Source organism: Acomys minous (genome assembly GCF_964271855.1).
Source record: "Acomys minous genome assembly, chromosome: 18".
NCBI classification, from domain to species: domain Eukaryota; kingdom Metazoa; phylum Chordata; class Mammalia; order Rodentia; family Muridae; genus Acomys; species Acomys minous.
Window position 1 is genome coordinate 60,154,614 of NC_140501.1, and position 13,205 is coordinate 60,167,818.

Sequence of the window (13,205 nt, forward strand, 5' to 3'; positions counted from 1 at the left end):
TTCGACGGCTGGTGCCCTGTGACCACGAATCCTAGGGTTGGGCTTGTTGGCAGACCGCAGCAGAATGCTTAGCAGTTGTGTAAAGCTTTCCAGGAGTACAAGACGGCGAGCCTCAAAACTTAGTGTTTAAAATGAAACACCGTAAACAAGTACACTACGTTTTCATTTGTTCCCAAAATACTTTCCAATTTTCAGCTCTGCAGAGAAACCAGGGTGACATATCAGGACAGGCCCTATCGTTTGGAGAGTTCTATTTAAACTTTAAATGGAAGCTAGTGACTCACTGTGGACTGAAGATGGGCAGATGTAGCTGGAGACAAACGTGTGCTTGCTGCTCAAGGTCTTGCCTGTGAACGTTAAGCCAGAGCGTTGGAACCCAAAATAATCCTACATGGGTACTAATAGCCAGAAAGTGATAGTATGAGCATTGAAATGAGGGGGAGGTAATTTAAACTATTTATTCTGTAAATATTTGCATGCAGTTCTCATAAGAGAGAGAGAGAGAGAGAGAGAGAGAGAGAGAGAGAGAGAGAGAGAGAGAGAGAGAGGGACCTTATAGGCAACTAAGCCAGGGCATTTGTGAACAGCACAGGCATTTGGAGTGGCTCCCCGCATGGCATTTCCTTTACAAATTCACTCTGGCTTAAACTTCAACATCTCCTGTGTTTTTAATGTTCAAGACAGTTCTTGAAGGTGTTGGACTAAATTCCAGCGCAGGTGTCCCACTATTTTCAATCTGCAGCTCCAGCTTCCAGTCTCCCAGTAGGCAAGAGAGGTTTTTTTTATATTTGCGTTGATCGGGACAATGTGTGGGCTTTTAAAAGGTCCGTACCTCTGGTTCAGCTTGGGAACTGGGAAGTGAAGCATCTGGAAGTACCCTGTGCCAGGCTTCTGATTGGGAATGAAGAAAAACTTCCAATAAAGATCAGAGGGTGAGTGGGGTGACGCTGAGGCTTAGCAGGTCTTCTAATTACCCATTTGGGGGAAGCAGAGGTGCTGAGTGAGTGAGTGGAGGGGTGGGGGGAGGGGCAGAGACATTGCCGAGGAGCAGGAGGAGGAAGAGGAGGAGGAAATAAAGTCAAACTCACCCAGATTCTACAAGGCCTGCATGCAGCATTTGAAAAGGAAAGGTACTGCCCCCTCTGAAGTTGCTCAGACTCAGCTGTGTGACTTAGCTGTATTGATAGGTAGGGCTTCTGTGATTATTTTATAGACACGATGCCATAGTCTCAGGGTTTTACTAATCACCAATGACACAATTGCCAGGGAACTTAGGTCTAAGGTCTTGATATTAGCAGTTGACAATGTTTTATATACAATAGGGAGAGAGTGGACTGTGTCACAGTAAGGCCAAGGCACTTGACTTGAGTATTTTTGGTGGAGCAAATCAAGACATTTTAGCTTAGAGAGGCTCTCAGTCCCTATAACCGTATTTAAGAACTACTCCTGCTATTGTTACAAATTCACATAAACACACGAGGCTTCTGAACTGCATTCTTGGGGAAAAAGAATCAAACCCTGCAGACATTCCAACAGTATCCACCTTCTTCCTGGACACTCTGAGGTTAGATTTTCACTGAGGTGCTCCAGGCAAAGGACAGCGACCAGAAGAATGAGCCAGGAGGCCCACTCTGTCGCCCCCAAACTCCCTTCTGGGCGTGATGGATGTGCCTGTGCAGAGCGATGCTCAGCCAGCTGCAGATGTCCGCCCATGAAAAGGCGGCATAAACTTGTGATCTGAGGCTCAAAGTCGAGTTGCCAGGGCAGTCGTGATGGATGGACGCTGAGGCCGTGAAGACCTCCTGGTCACCCTGGGGAGAGGGACATGGGCTGTGTGTCAACCCCGGAGCCGTGCTATGGATGCCTGCTTAATTGTGACTCTTCTTTTCCTTCATCCCAAACACAGGTTCTGCTTTCTCCGTCTCATCTCCTTACCTTACCTCATCTTAGGCTGATGTAATTAGGAGCTTGATCAAGGGCAGATGCTACTAGTCTCTGGTAGGCAAGCGACTGAGATTCAGCCGTCTGCAAATTGCCAAACGGGATGCCTGAAGTTAATACAGACTTGGAACAGTAGGTGAAGTTACAGAAAAATTGCACGCTCTAAGAAAAATAGATATCCCGGCTCTTGCTTGAAAAGAGCCGGCAGCCGCCTTCTTGGCTTCTTTCTGTTTGTATGGATCCCAGCGCTGGAGGATGTGGGCGTGCGTTTCATTAAACTGGATGTTCTGTGAATTCACCGAGCGGAAAGGGACAGACAAAGTAGGACTTATAGACTGAGAGAGGCGTGTAAGAGAAGTGGGATGCTGTGATTAACTGCGTCTCTACTCAAAGGAGTCCCCGGAAGACAGACTCCAAATGCGGAGAGACTGCTTACACCTGGAGAAATTCCTCCCTTCAGATGGGTGGGGCTGTAGTAACAGGCCCCCTTGCTGGGCTCGGCTGGGTGTGATGTGTGGCTCCATGTTACAATGATTTGACATCATCCAGTCTGGTAATTGCACCACCAGCTAAGCCCGCTGTTAGGACTCATAAAAATACACAGTGAAAAGTCACTGTTAACTAGCTAAGCAGAATCGATAAGAATAATACTTCTCGTTCCTCTAAGTTCACACAAAGCACAGGGAAGTGCTATAGATAAGTCACAGGTGTTTAAAACAAATGTGATTAAAAAAAAAAAAAAAAAAAGAAGAAGCCAAATGTGGTGAGTCACGGAGAATCCTAGTTAAGGGGACAACATGTTTGTAATGCAGAAGTCATTATTTTTGATGGACACATATATCCTCCACTTCATGACAATATTACAAAGGGTGAAAATAACTGGATTGAGTATGCAACTTCAGAATAAAATCAGTGTATTGCTTAGGAGAAGCAAAGTTAAAAGTGGAAACTTTGATATGTAGACTCTGCTTCCTCATGGGCGGGGCAGGGGGTTGGGTTTGGGTTGTAGAGTTTGGTTTACATGTGTCTCTGGTACCTTCTTACAGACAGTTTGTGGGTTTAATTTCTGTGTATACAGTTTCTAAATATTTTCATATACTTTACATACTTCCTTATTGTGTCTACAAATTGTCACACTCTTCAAGTAAGAATACTTCAAAGTTAGGCGCGAGGAGCACATTTATTGGCAGACCATCTAAAAAGTGTCACCAAACTCTGTAGCCAAGATGTAGAATGTTTAGTGCCACATTAGAAACCAAAATTGGGCCTCACAAGATGACACAGTGGGTAACAGAGCTTGCTGCCAATCAGAGTTCAGTCTCTGAGACCCACCTGGAGAAAGGAGAGGAGTGATTTCTCCACATATGTGCTGTGCTATGCAAGCTCACACACACACACACACACACACACACATACACACACACATACACACACACACACACACACACACACACACACACACACATACACACACATACACATACACATATACACACACATACACGTACATACACACACATACACACACACAATTTGTAAAGTAAAAATTGATGAAAATGATGAAAGAATGACCAGTTTTAAATAAAGATGAGAATCCTGTGAGCATCCTCAGATGTCTGATGCAATGAGTTGTTCCACAGAGCAATGGGCTATGCACTTCTAAAAGCTAAACAGAAGGATTTTATATAGTCTAACCATAAAAATCAAGGAATGTCGGCGGAGAGGAGGATGCTTGATTGAGTTTTAATATCATGCCATGTGTATATGCATCAAAATGTCACATGGCACCCCTTAGGCGTGTAAGATGCTTATGACTTTGATATATCCATTTTAAAACAAATTTAATATAAAAAGAAAATAACTGAGGACCTGTGAATCTGGAGTGAATTCCTTAATGAGCACATCGCACATATGTGTGCATTCCCCAATTCTCCACTTATAGGCAAGGGACTGTGATGGCTTTTCCGTGTTTAGAAGGGGACACTGGGGAGGGTGGTAATGACTGTGGCAGGTGCCTTGCTGATTGTCAACACTTGCTGTCACTTTTATAACGCATCTCATAACTTCTGCTCATTAAACACTCAAAATCTACATATGTTCATGGGTATGACTTGGTTCTTATAATTGGCCTTAAAGAAAAAAATGGAGCCATTATTCCTGAAAGCCTTACCCCTCTTCTCTCACAGAAGCAGGAAGCAGGAAAGGAATTTACAAATATCAAGAATGTATTTAAGAAAAAGGACATCCCCAAGTTCACTTTATCGGTATCATTTCCCAGTCTCTCTTTTGCAACCAGCAACAAAGGAGTTAAGGGAAGCAACCAGCCAGAGAAAAGCATTATGGGAAACAGGCCAGTATTGATATGGACGCCACCCTGACAGGTGCTAAGGACTACACAGGACTGTGACGGTGGAATGGTGTGTGTTCTTTGGTTCAATGCTTTCCAGGTGTTCTTTAGTCGCGAACAGCCTCAGGTCTATTGGACCTGCAGTACCACTCTGTCATCTCAGCGGGACCTGGACCTGAAAATAGATGACTTTCAGAATGATTTCCTTCCAAACCAGGGCATCTGGGCAATGTCAGTCTATTCAAAGAGCTCCTCATGCTCAGAAATGTCTGCACGATTTCTCATCCGATGATAAGGCCTTAAGGATCAGAAGGCTTTGCCTAACAGCTCTCAGAGGCTTCAATTTCACAGACATTTACAAGGGACCTGTGGAGCTGCAAGCAAGGCAGATGGTTCAGTCAACTGTAGGGCGCTAAAGAAGGATTCCGGTGAGGTAAAAAACAAATAAAGTCGTGGCAACATCCAAAGCACAGACAGCCTTGCCTGACCAATGAAACCCACAGGGTGTCTTCTCTCTTCCTGTGTTTCTAGGGTCTGTGGCTGGTCCCTGGCTTTGTCAGAAGCCTATGGAATGAGCTCTGAAAACCCTTGCTCAGACAAAGGATCATTTTTCGAATACCAAATATGATTGAAACATTCAGAACACCTGTAGCCATAGGCAGTGGTGAGCAGGAAGGTGCCTTCTGTACTTGGGAGGCAGCCGGAGAAAGGCACTGAAGTGGATCAGAGTCTCACCTAGGAGGCTCCTTTTCACAGAGTCATGTTAAGGTCAGGAGGTAACTGAACATGCCTTAGCTGGCTAAGTCCACTCTATATCTGAACAGGGAAGCTAATAACTCCATGGCTATATTTGGGGGGGGTGGGGTAAGGTTAGCTCTTGGTGGCTATGAAAGTGTACACATTGGGGTAGGCAGGTAGAACTCTAGTGATGGCCAGGAAATCAGTTACTGGCCCTCACAGTGGCCTATGCACTAGCCAAGAATTTCAGGTGTGTAGCGAGTTTTTGAAATTATGGCTTCAGAATTCAAATTGTACTGTGTGCCTGACCTTAAGCCAATTGCTTGCAACTCCTTGAATATTTTTTTCTTGCTTTCTTTAAAAAACAAACTTGTCGGATTTTTGTCTGAATATAACCAGGGAAGCATAAAATTAGGTTTGAAATTGCACAAGCCATTCTTTTGTTGTTGAGAAGTAGCCCCATTGGGCTGCATGACTTGAAATTCCTTAAAAGAGACTATGTATCTCATTTGTTTTATCGCCATAGTTCTAACAACCGTTGCTATGGAAACAGAAACACTCATATAATGCCTCTTATAAGTGACAAGAAGGAAGGAATTACTTCACATATTTAAAAGGTTTTCTTTTTCTCTGTAAGCAAAATATTCAAACTCATGAAAAAAGTGCTCTTTCCATTTATAATATTAGTGGTTTTAAAGACAAAATCTTATGTGCATGAGTCCATAATTAATTGTGAATCTTATTTATACATTGCAAGGACATGCATGGCACAAACTTCTAAAAACAAATATCCAACAACTTAAAATTCCTTTACTTTTCTTCTCTGTAGATAACACTCAGTGGAAAAAAAATCGGTGTTTACCACATTTTCAAATATCAATTAAAATGATCCAAAAAAAAAAAAAACCAACTTAATTTAAGGTATTATTTGGCAGCATACACGTTCAATACCAGCCCTGGGGAGAAGAGGCAGGAAGATCTCGGTGAGTTCAGGCCTGCCTGGTCTAGATAGTGAGACCTTTCTTCAACACCAAAACCAAATCCAAAACCAAAATCAATACCAAACCAAAACCCAATCAAACAGCCCCCCCCAAAAAAGAAAAATAGGGTTGGGGGATGAGAATCTGCACTATCTTCAGTGTCGGCAAATAAAACTGTGGAATAACAATTTACAATTATGGAAAATTAGGATGATTTATGCACAGTTTACCCAATGTCTATATTTCTATAAGGGGTACAAGCCCAGTTATTCTAAATACATTAAAAGCCTGTGAAGAAGCACAGCAGAGTATTTCCTACTGTTCTTCCTGGGTGACAAAAATCATACAGGACATGTCTCTTTCTTGTGATTATAAACATAGCAACAAAAGCAAAGTTCTAAAAACAGAAAGAAAACAGAAACCCAAGCCCCCCCAAGCTCTGCCTCACTAAACAGAAACGAAGTGGCTTTTGTGTAAGACGTGTGAGAAGCAGATTACAAGACTGCTCTTATTTTACCTTTCTTCCCGAAATGCTGACAACCAACTTCACACTATTTCAGATGCATGTTAAAACTGTGAAAATACAACTAGGATTTCATCAAACTGAGTTTAAAAGTCTCCTCCCGTTTTATTGGCCATCAGAATCCGCGTCACAGCAGCGGCGGAAAGAATTAATCGGACAAGCTCCCTGTGTGCACGCGCAGGGAGCAAGTGTGGGTTGTATCTCTGGAGGTGCTGAATACAAAGGGTGTGAGAACCCAGGGAAGACTGTTTTCAGTTGTTCAAAGACTTGTTTACAGATTAAACAGAGGAGACAGCCTTAGCACTGTTTTTTTTTTTTTGAAAACTTTCCCATTTAAAAGTTTGGCTTGCTTCTGTATTTCTCATAGAAGACTGTTGTCATTTCAATTGGTCTGTTGGGCTCCAAGAAGGAGCCCAGTCCTAAACAATGGTCTCCCAATAGCTACCAGGACATTCTAAGGATGCAGAATCCCAGTGTACCACAGTATCGCTTCTAAGCAACACCCAGGAAAGGTTCCCCCAAACTCAAAGGTCCAACAGAAATTCTGCACGGACCTGATGCTCTCCGTACAGTGTACACAAACAGCTTTAGCAACAAGTCCTGTCATCGCATTTGAATTGTAAGCCCCGAGCCTCTCCATCACTCGGCAGATGTGTACCGTGCCTTTTGCGGGTAATGAGAAGGTGGGAACAGCCAACACAACATCCTAACAAGAAGGGTGCTCATAAATATGCATGTGATCACCCAGCACTTGCTACCTGAAAGCCCTGCTACCTGCTCTGTCCCCTGCACCTCTCTCCATTACAGACTCCAAGTCCCCTCCAGGGCCTGCTACACACCGCACTTGTGTTGATGATGTAGCAAAGCTTTAAAGCCCACACAATAGTCTCCCGACCTCGCTTTGAATTAAGCCTTTGACATGTGGTATTTTTTAAGACAGATCTTCTAAGTTTATATTGTATACGTAGAATTAGCTTAAAGATCTGGAGTGGGATTTGCTAACATCCAAATTTATGTGTCGATCCTTATTTTTAGTAGCTGTTAAACCTGCCCCATGGTTGGAATCTAATTTAGCCCCTTTCTGCATAAAGACCTGCCAGGTGCTAGGGGAGGAGTCGTGGGAGCCAGAGCCAATTTTATGTTGGTTTTTTTTTTTTTTTTGCACAGTTTTCCTTACCTCCTGTATGTTAAATTGGATCTTAGCAAGGTAAAGACAGCCATGCACGCATCATTGAATGCTTGTTGGACATCCACTAGGTGATGTTCTAGGTGCCAGGGATGGCGGGGAACCAGATAGTATGGAGCACGTTTACAAGAGATAGCCAATACGACAGATTAGAAATTTGATCAGTATTTCTTTAAGCTGTGCTGAGATTTAAAAGGAGGGTGGTATGAGCCAGCAACTGGCCACCATAGGTTGGAAACATCTCCTAGGTGAGGCAGGTAAGACACGTATTAGTTACTCTTCTGTTACTGATATTTAAAAACAAAACAAAACAAACAAAAAGCAAAACAAACAAAACAAAAACAAAAACCACGACCACGGCAATTTATAGGGGAGTTTTAAGGCTTATGCTACCAGAGGGGAAAGAGTCCACCAACATGGGAAAGCATGGCAGCTGCAGGAAGCTGAGAGTTCACCACCACCACCTCACGCGTCCCCGAGCCCATTCCCACCCCCTACCCCCTATAACCCCATCCCTTTCAATTGAGGTTTCCTCTTTCCAGATAACTCTCGCTTGTATCAAGATGACATTAAAAACTACCCAACACAAGGAAGAGTTGGCCCAAAGTTTGTAAGATGAGAAAGCACACTGAGACCAGAGATGAAGGCCCAAGCAACTGGGTGAAGACACTCAGAGCCAAGGAGCATCCTCTTTCCCACACTAGCTGACTACTGTACTTTGTGAAGTGCAGTCGCTGTACGATGCCATTTCACTATCTTGAGGTTGGTAATATTTACTGCAAAACCTTCAGGTTCAATGACGTAAACCATGGGAAAGGGTGTCATATAGTTCCTTATTTTTTCACTAGAGTCCATTGGCTTAAGTTGAATGTGTTTTTTGTTTTTGTTGTTGTTGTTGTTGTGGCAGTAAAATGTTTTCTAGCACCTACCAAGCTAGTGGTTAGGACATCCTAACATGAGGGGGAAAGTGTATTCAGAGACGAGCACGGGACTCTGAACCTGTGGCTAGCACAGAGGGAAGCAGACACTCAGAGATGTGCCTGCTGGACTTGGGGCAATGGAAATGGGCGACTACAGTTCTTTCATCCATGTAAGTGTTTCGTGTAACAATGAGAGTATTTGTGTGCAAAGGTGGAAGAGACAGGCATTCGATAGGTTTTCAAGCTGCCCTTCAGTGGAATAGCCCCATTCGCTCATCTTTGTAATTATCTATAGCGTGCACATGCCAATACATTCACTTTTGAAAACTTGATTTTTGCACAGGTTTTTACATGAATAGATGTAAATATAAATTGGCCGTTTCCAAATTTCAATTGTTCTCTTTGGCTAAAGAGAGGCCAATACTCGGTACAGCCTGGGTTCTCTTTCCCTCTCTTTCTTCCATTTTCTGTTTTGTTTTGTATTTTAGCCTCCCATGATTTTATGTGTCCACAAAAAGAATTTTCTATTAGGACAAAAGACACCAAACATCTAGGTCTAGTTTGGTGTCGTGAGCTCTCATAGAGACGGACACCAGGCTGCTGAGGTTTTGTCATCACATACCTTGGCCCATGTGCCCTGTGTGTGTGTGTGTGTGTGTGTGTGTGTGTGTGTGTGTGTATGTGTGTGTGTATGTGTGTGTGTTTTAGTGTGTGTTTTAAGAGGGAGAAGAAAAAGAGACTGAGAGACAGAATCTTTTTATATAGCCCTGGCTGGCCTAGAACTCACTACATAGTGTATAGTGATGTTGCTAATCTGGCTCAAATTAGCAGATATTTTCCTCAGTTCCTCAGCACTGGAGTTACAGGTACGTATGAGCCTCCACTCCCAGCTTGCCATCGTGTGTTTTTGTGTGAGACTCTGGTCTGAACAGAGAAAGCTCCTCTACCCTGTTGCTACTCTGAAAGCAACAGAAGCAGGCCACCTGTTTAAAGTTAGTGTGTTTGTGTGTATGTGTGTATCCCAGGTTATATGTAAAGGTCAGAGGACCATTTGGGAGAGTCGCTTCTCTCCTTCTACCACATGGAACTCCATTCCGGCGAATGGACTCTGGTCCTCTGGCTTGGCTGTGAAAGCTGTCTTTACTGTCTAAGCCATTTTGCGTATCCCCAATGGCCCGGAAGCATGCCATTTCCTGGCCACAGACCGCCTGGATGGATGGGTGAGGTGTGAAGACACACCAGATAGTTTGCAGCACTCTTGGGGTTGTGAGGACATCGCTAGTTGAAGTCGTGGTAGAATTCTCTGGCTATGGATGTGAGGAAAGCAGCTGGACCAGATGCGGTTTGATCAGAAGCTACCGAAATCCACACATCTTCCTGCATACTGAGTCTTCTTCCTCTCAAGACTTCTGGCTGTCTCATTTGCAGAACACCCCAAGCTGGGCCACTGGTTGTGGCTTGTATGGATTAGCTCTGTATCCTTCATTTATTATGTGACATAACACTCGTAGGCAGGTATCTCTGACGCTGACTACTTGACACTATCTTTTCCTATGCTTATTTCAAACACAAGGGAAAAACATTCAAAATGTTCAGGTATTATACTGCAAACACCGTTCTTAATGTAAAAATGAAAATTTGACTATGAAACTTCTAAAACAGTTTTTAATTTGATTCTACATATTTCAGAATATTTTTTCTCTAAAAAACATCTGATTTTTGCCTCCTTTCTGATATATTGGTTTTGCACAAATGATGGCTAAAATTATGGCAGTAAACAATCTTATTTACTTTGATATTGACTTACTACTTAGTGCATTTATAATGAGATATATGTCATATTGAAAGTCTTTGCGGGGTCTTCTAATGTTAGAAATGTGAAGACTCCTCTTCTAGTTTAATTATAAATTTTATTTTAAGAAACTAATAGTTTAATATCTTACAAATATTCATCTTTTATACCTTAGAAGAAAACATATTGGATCTGTAAGAATCACAAGAAATATGTGAAAACATCACACATTTTGTTACAAATTTAGATGCAGGGAGGGAAAAAAGCATATTTACATCTATTCAATTGCAGACACCAGCGTGAGAAGAGTGATGGAATTCAACGCACAGTTTTCCTCACACGTCCATATGCCCGCAAACACAGTTTCCTTTACAAACATGTTAGTGTTGGCATGTGACTTGCTTTACTTATTTATTAATTTATTGTAATTTATTCACATTACATTCAGATTGTTATCCCCTTGATTCTATGTTCGGGTTCCCACCCTCCCTCCCTCTTCTGTCCTATTCCCCTCCCCTAGACCTCTGATTCGGGGGGGGGGTACTTCCTCCCCCACCATCTGACCACAGCCTATCAGATCTCCTCAGGATACCCTGCATCTTCTGCAAGGCCACCTTACCAAGGGGAAGTGATCTATCTCAGGCACCAGAGTTCATGTCAGAGACAGTCACCCCCACACCTCCTAACCATGGAGAATGAGCTATCGCTGTATCTGAACAGGGGGTCTAGGTTCCCTGTATGCATTGTCTGTGGTTGGCGCATCAGTCTGTGCAGGCACCCCTGGGTCCAGATCCATATGCCTTGATGGTCTCCCTTCTGGGTCCTTCCATCCCACCCTCTCTTCCATACAACTCTCAGTGCTCTGCCCAGAGTCCAGCTGCAAATCCCAGCATCTGTCTTGATCCATCCCCCGCTGGGCGGAGTCTCTCATAGGTCATCTATGTTCGGCTAATATCCACTTATAAGTGAGTATATGCCATGCGTGTCTTTCTGGGTCTGGGTTACCTCACTCAGGATGGTTCTTTTCTAGTTCCATCTACTTGCCTGCAAATTTCAAGATTTCCTTGTTTTTAATAGCTGAGTACTATTCCATTGTGTGTAGTGATTTGCTTTTTTCACTTAAGAATTTATTAGGAAACTATTGTATGTGTCTGCTGTACTTTTTCAGAGCTGCATGGTCAAATATTATAACTTAGTATTTATTTTATCAATCATTTAAGTGAGTTCCTCATTAATTGTTTGCCTCCATGAGTAACACTGCTTGGACATGTGTATGATCGTGCATTTGCATATGTACCAACAAGATTTGACACTTCTTCATAATCATTGTCAAAAAATCTTTGTCCCATAGACTGACGCTAATATCAGCTTTCGTCACACAAGCTAGATATCACAACCATTTTGTTTGTTTTGGCAACGTTGCTAAATCTGGCATCCAGCCTTTAAAATTTGTTAATGAATGGGAGGATACAAGGGATGGGATAACCATTGAGATGTAACAAGAATAAATTAATTAAAAAAATAAAATAAAATAAAATTTGTTAATGTATGTCTGTTTAATTATAAATAATACCTCAGTGCCTCATTCTTTTATGAATTTGTGGGTTCATTGTTGACTGATCCTTTGTACATTCTCAAGGACTTGACCTGACAGAGGTGGTGAGAGAATGAAGAAAAGCCACACTAGCACACACACGTGTGTGCATACACACACACACACACACACACACACACACACACACACACAAAAGCACATGCATGCACGTATACACAAACAAATACATGTACATAAAAAAGGTGGGATCAGGTGGTCTGGGATCCTGGAGACATAACTATAAATGTTTATTATATAGAGCAGAGTAGAGAGGTGGGGCAGTTGCACACAGATAAAGAGGCAGAGTGTAGTGTGTACAGGTAAACAAGAAGGCAGGTTTAGCTAAGCTTACTTGAAGTAGTCTCTTTAAAGGACCATAAACATATGACATGGGAGCCATGCTGGACACTTTCTATGCACACTATCAGCATCTGCACACAGACCCCCAGGAAAGCTTTGCATCCTCGGAGCCTCACCCTCGGGATAAGCTTTGCTATGTCCAGGGGCCGCTGTGTCAAACACACATTCATTCGGGACGTCACTCAGTCAGGGCTTCCTCTGCCGCAGTTCACACCTTCTCTCCTTGTTTCTACTGAGCTATCTTTCCCACTGGTTTTTAGTTATAAACTGGACTTATAAACCATATGAGCATTTGATGTTGTTCAGAGTGTCTCTTGAGTTTTAATATTACTTATGATAGTTTCTCCTGACTTCCCGCTTTTACTTTTTATGCTGAACATATCTTCTTTACCTTAAAGCCTTCTGAACTTTAAATTTTTCTTCAAGTGTTTTCCATAGCCAATACCATGAGCATATTACTATCCCACGAACATATTATCTCTGTGATGTTTGTAAAATCAAAAAGATCAAATTCCATTCGAAGCACTGGAATCCGAGACCCTGAGAAACTATAAACATTATCAGTTTACACTGGTTTAGAAGCTGTGTCTCTTCACACGACCATAGTCTCCCAGGTGGACACCTCAAAGAAGTGTCCATTAGAGATGCTCTCTAGCCATGGCTTTCATTGCTGTGTTGTTCCTATAGGGTGGCATTCCACAGCCCGCAACTCATGGAAAGGCGATCTGATTGGCTAGAGTCCCTGGAGGTGAGGACCGGTAACTACTGACAGGGGTTTCCCAAGGGCAGGAATGGGCCGATTTTCACACTGGACTCATAGGTTG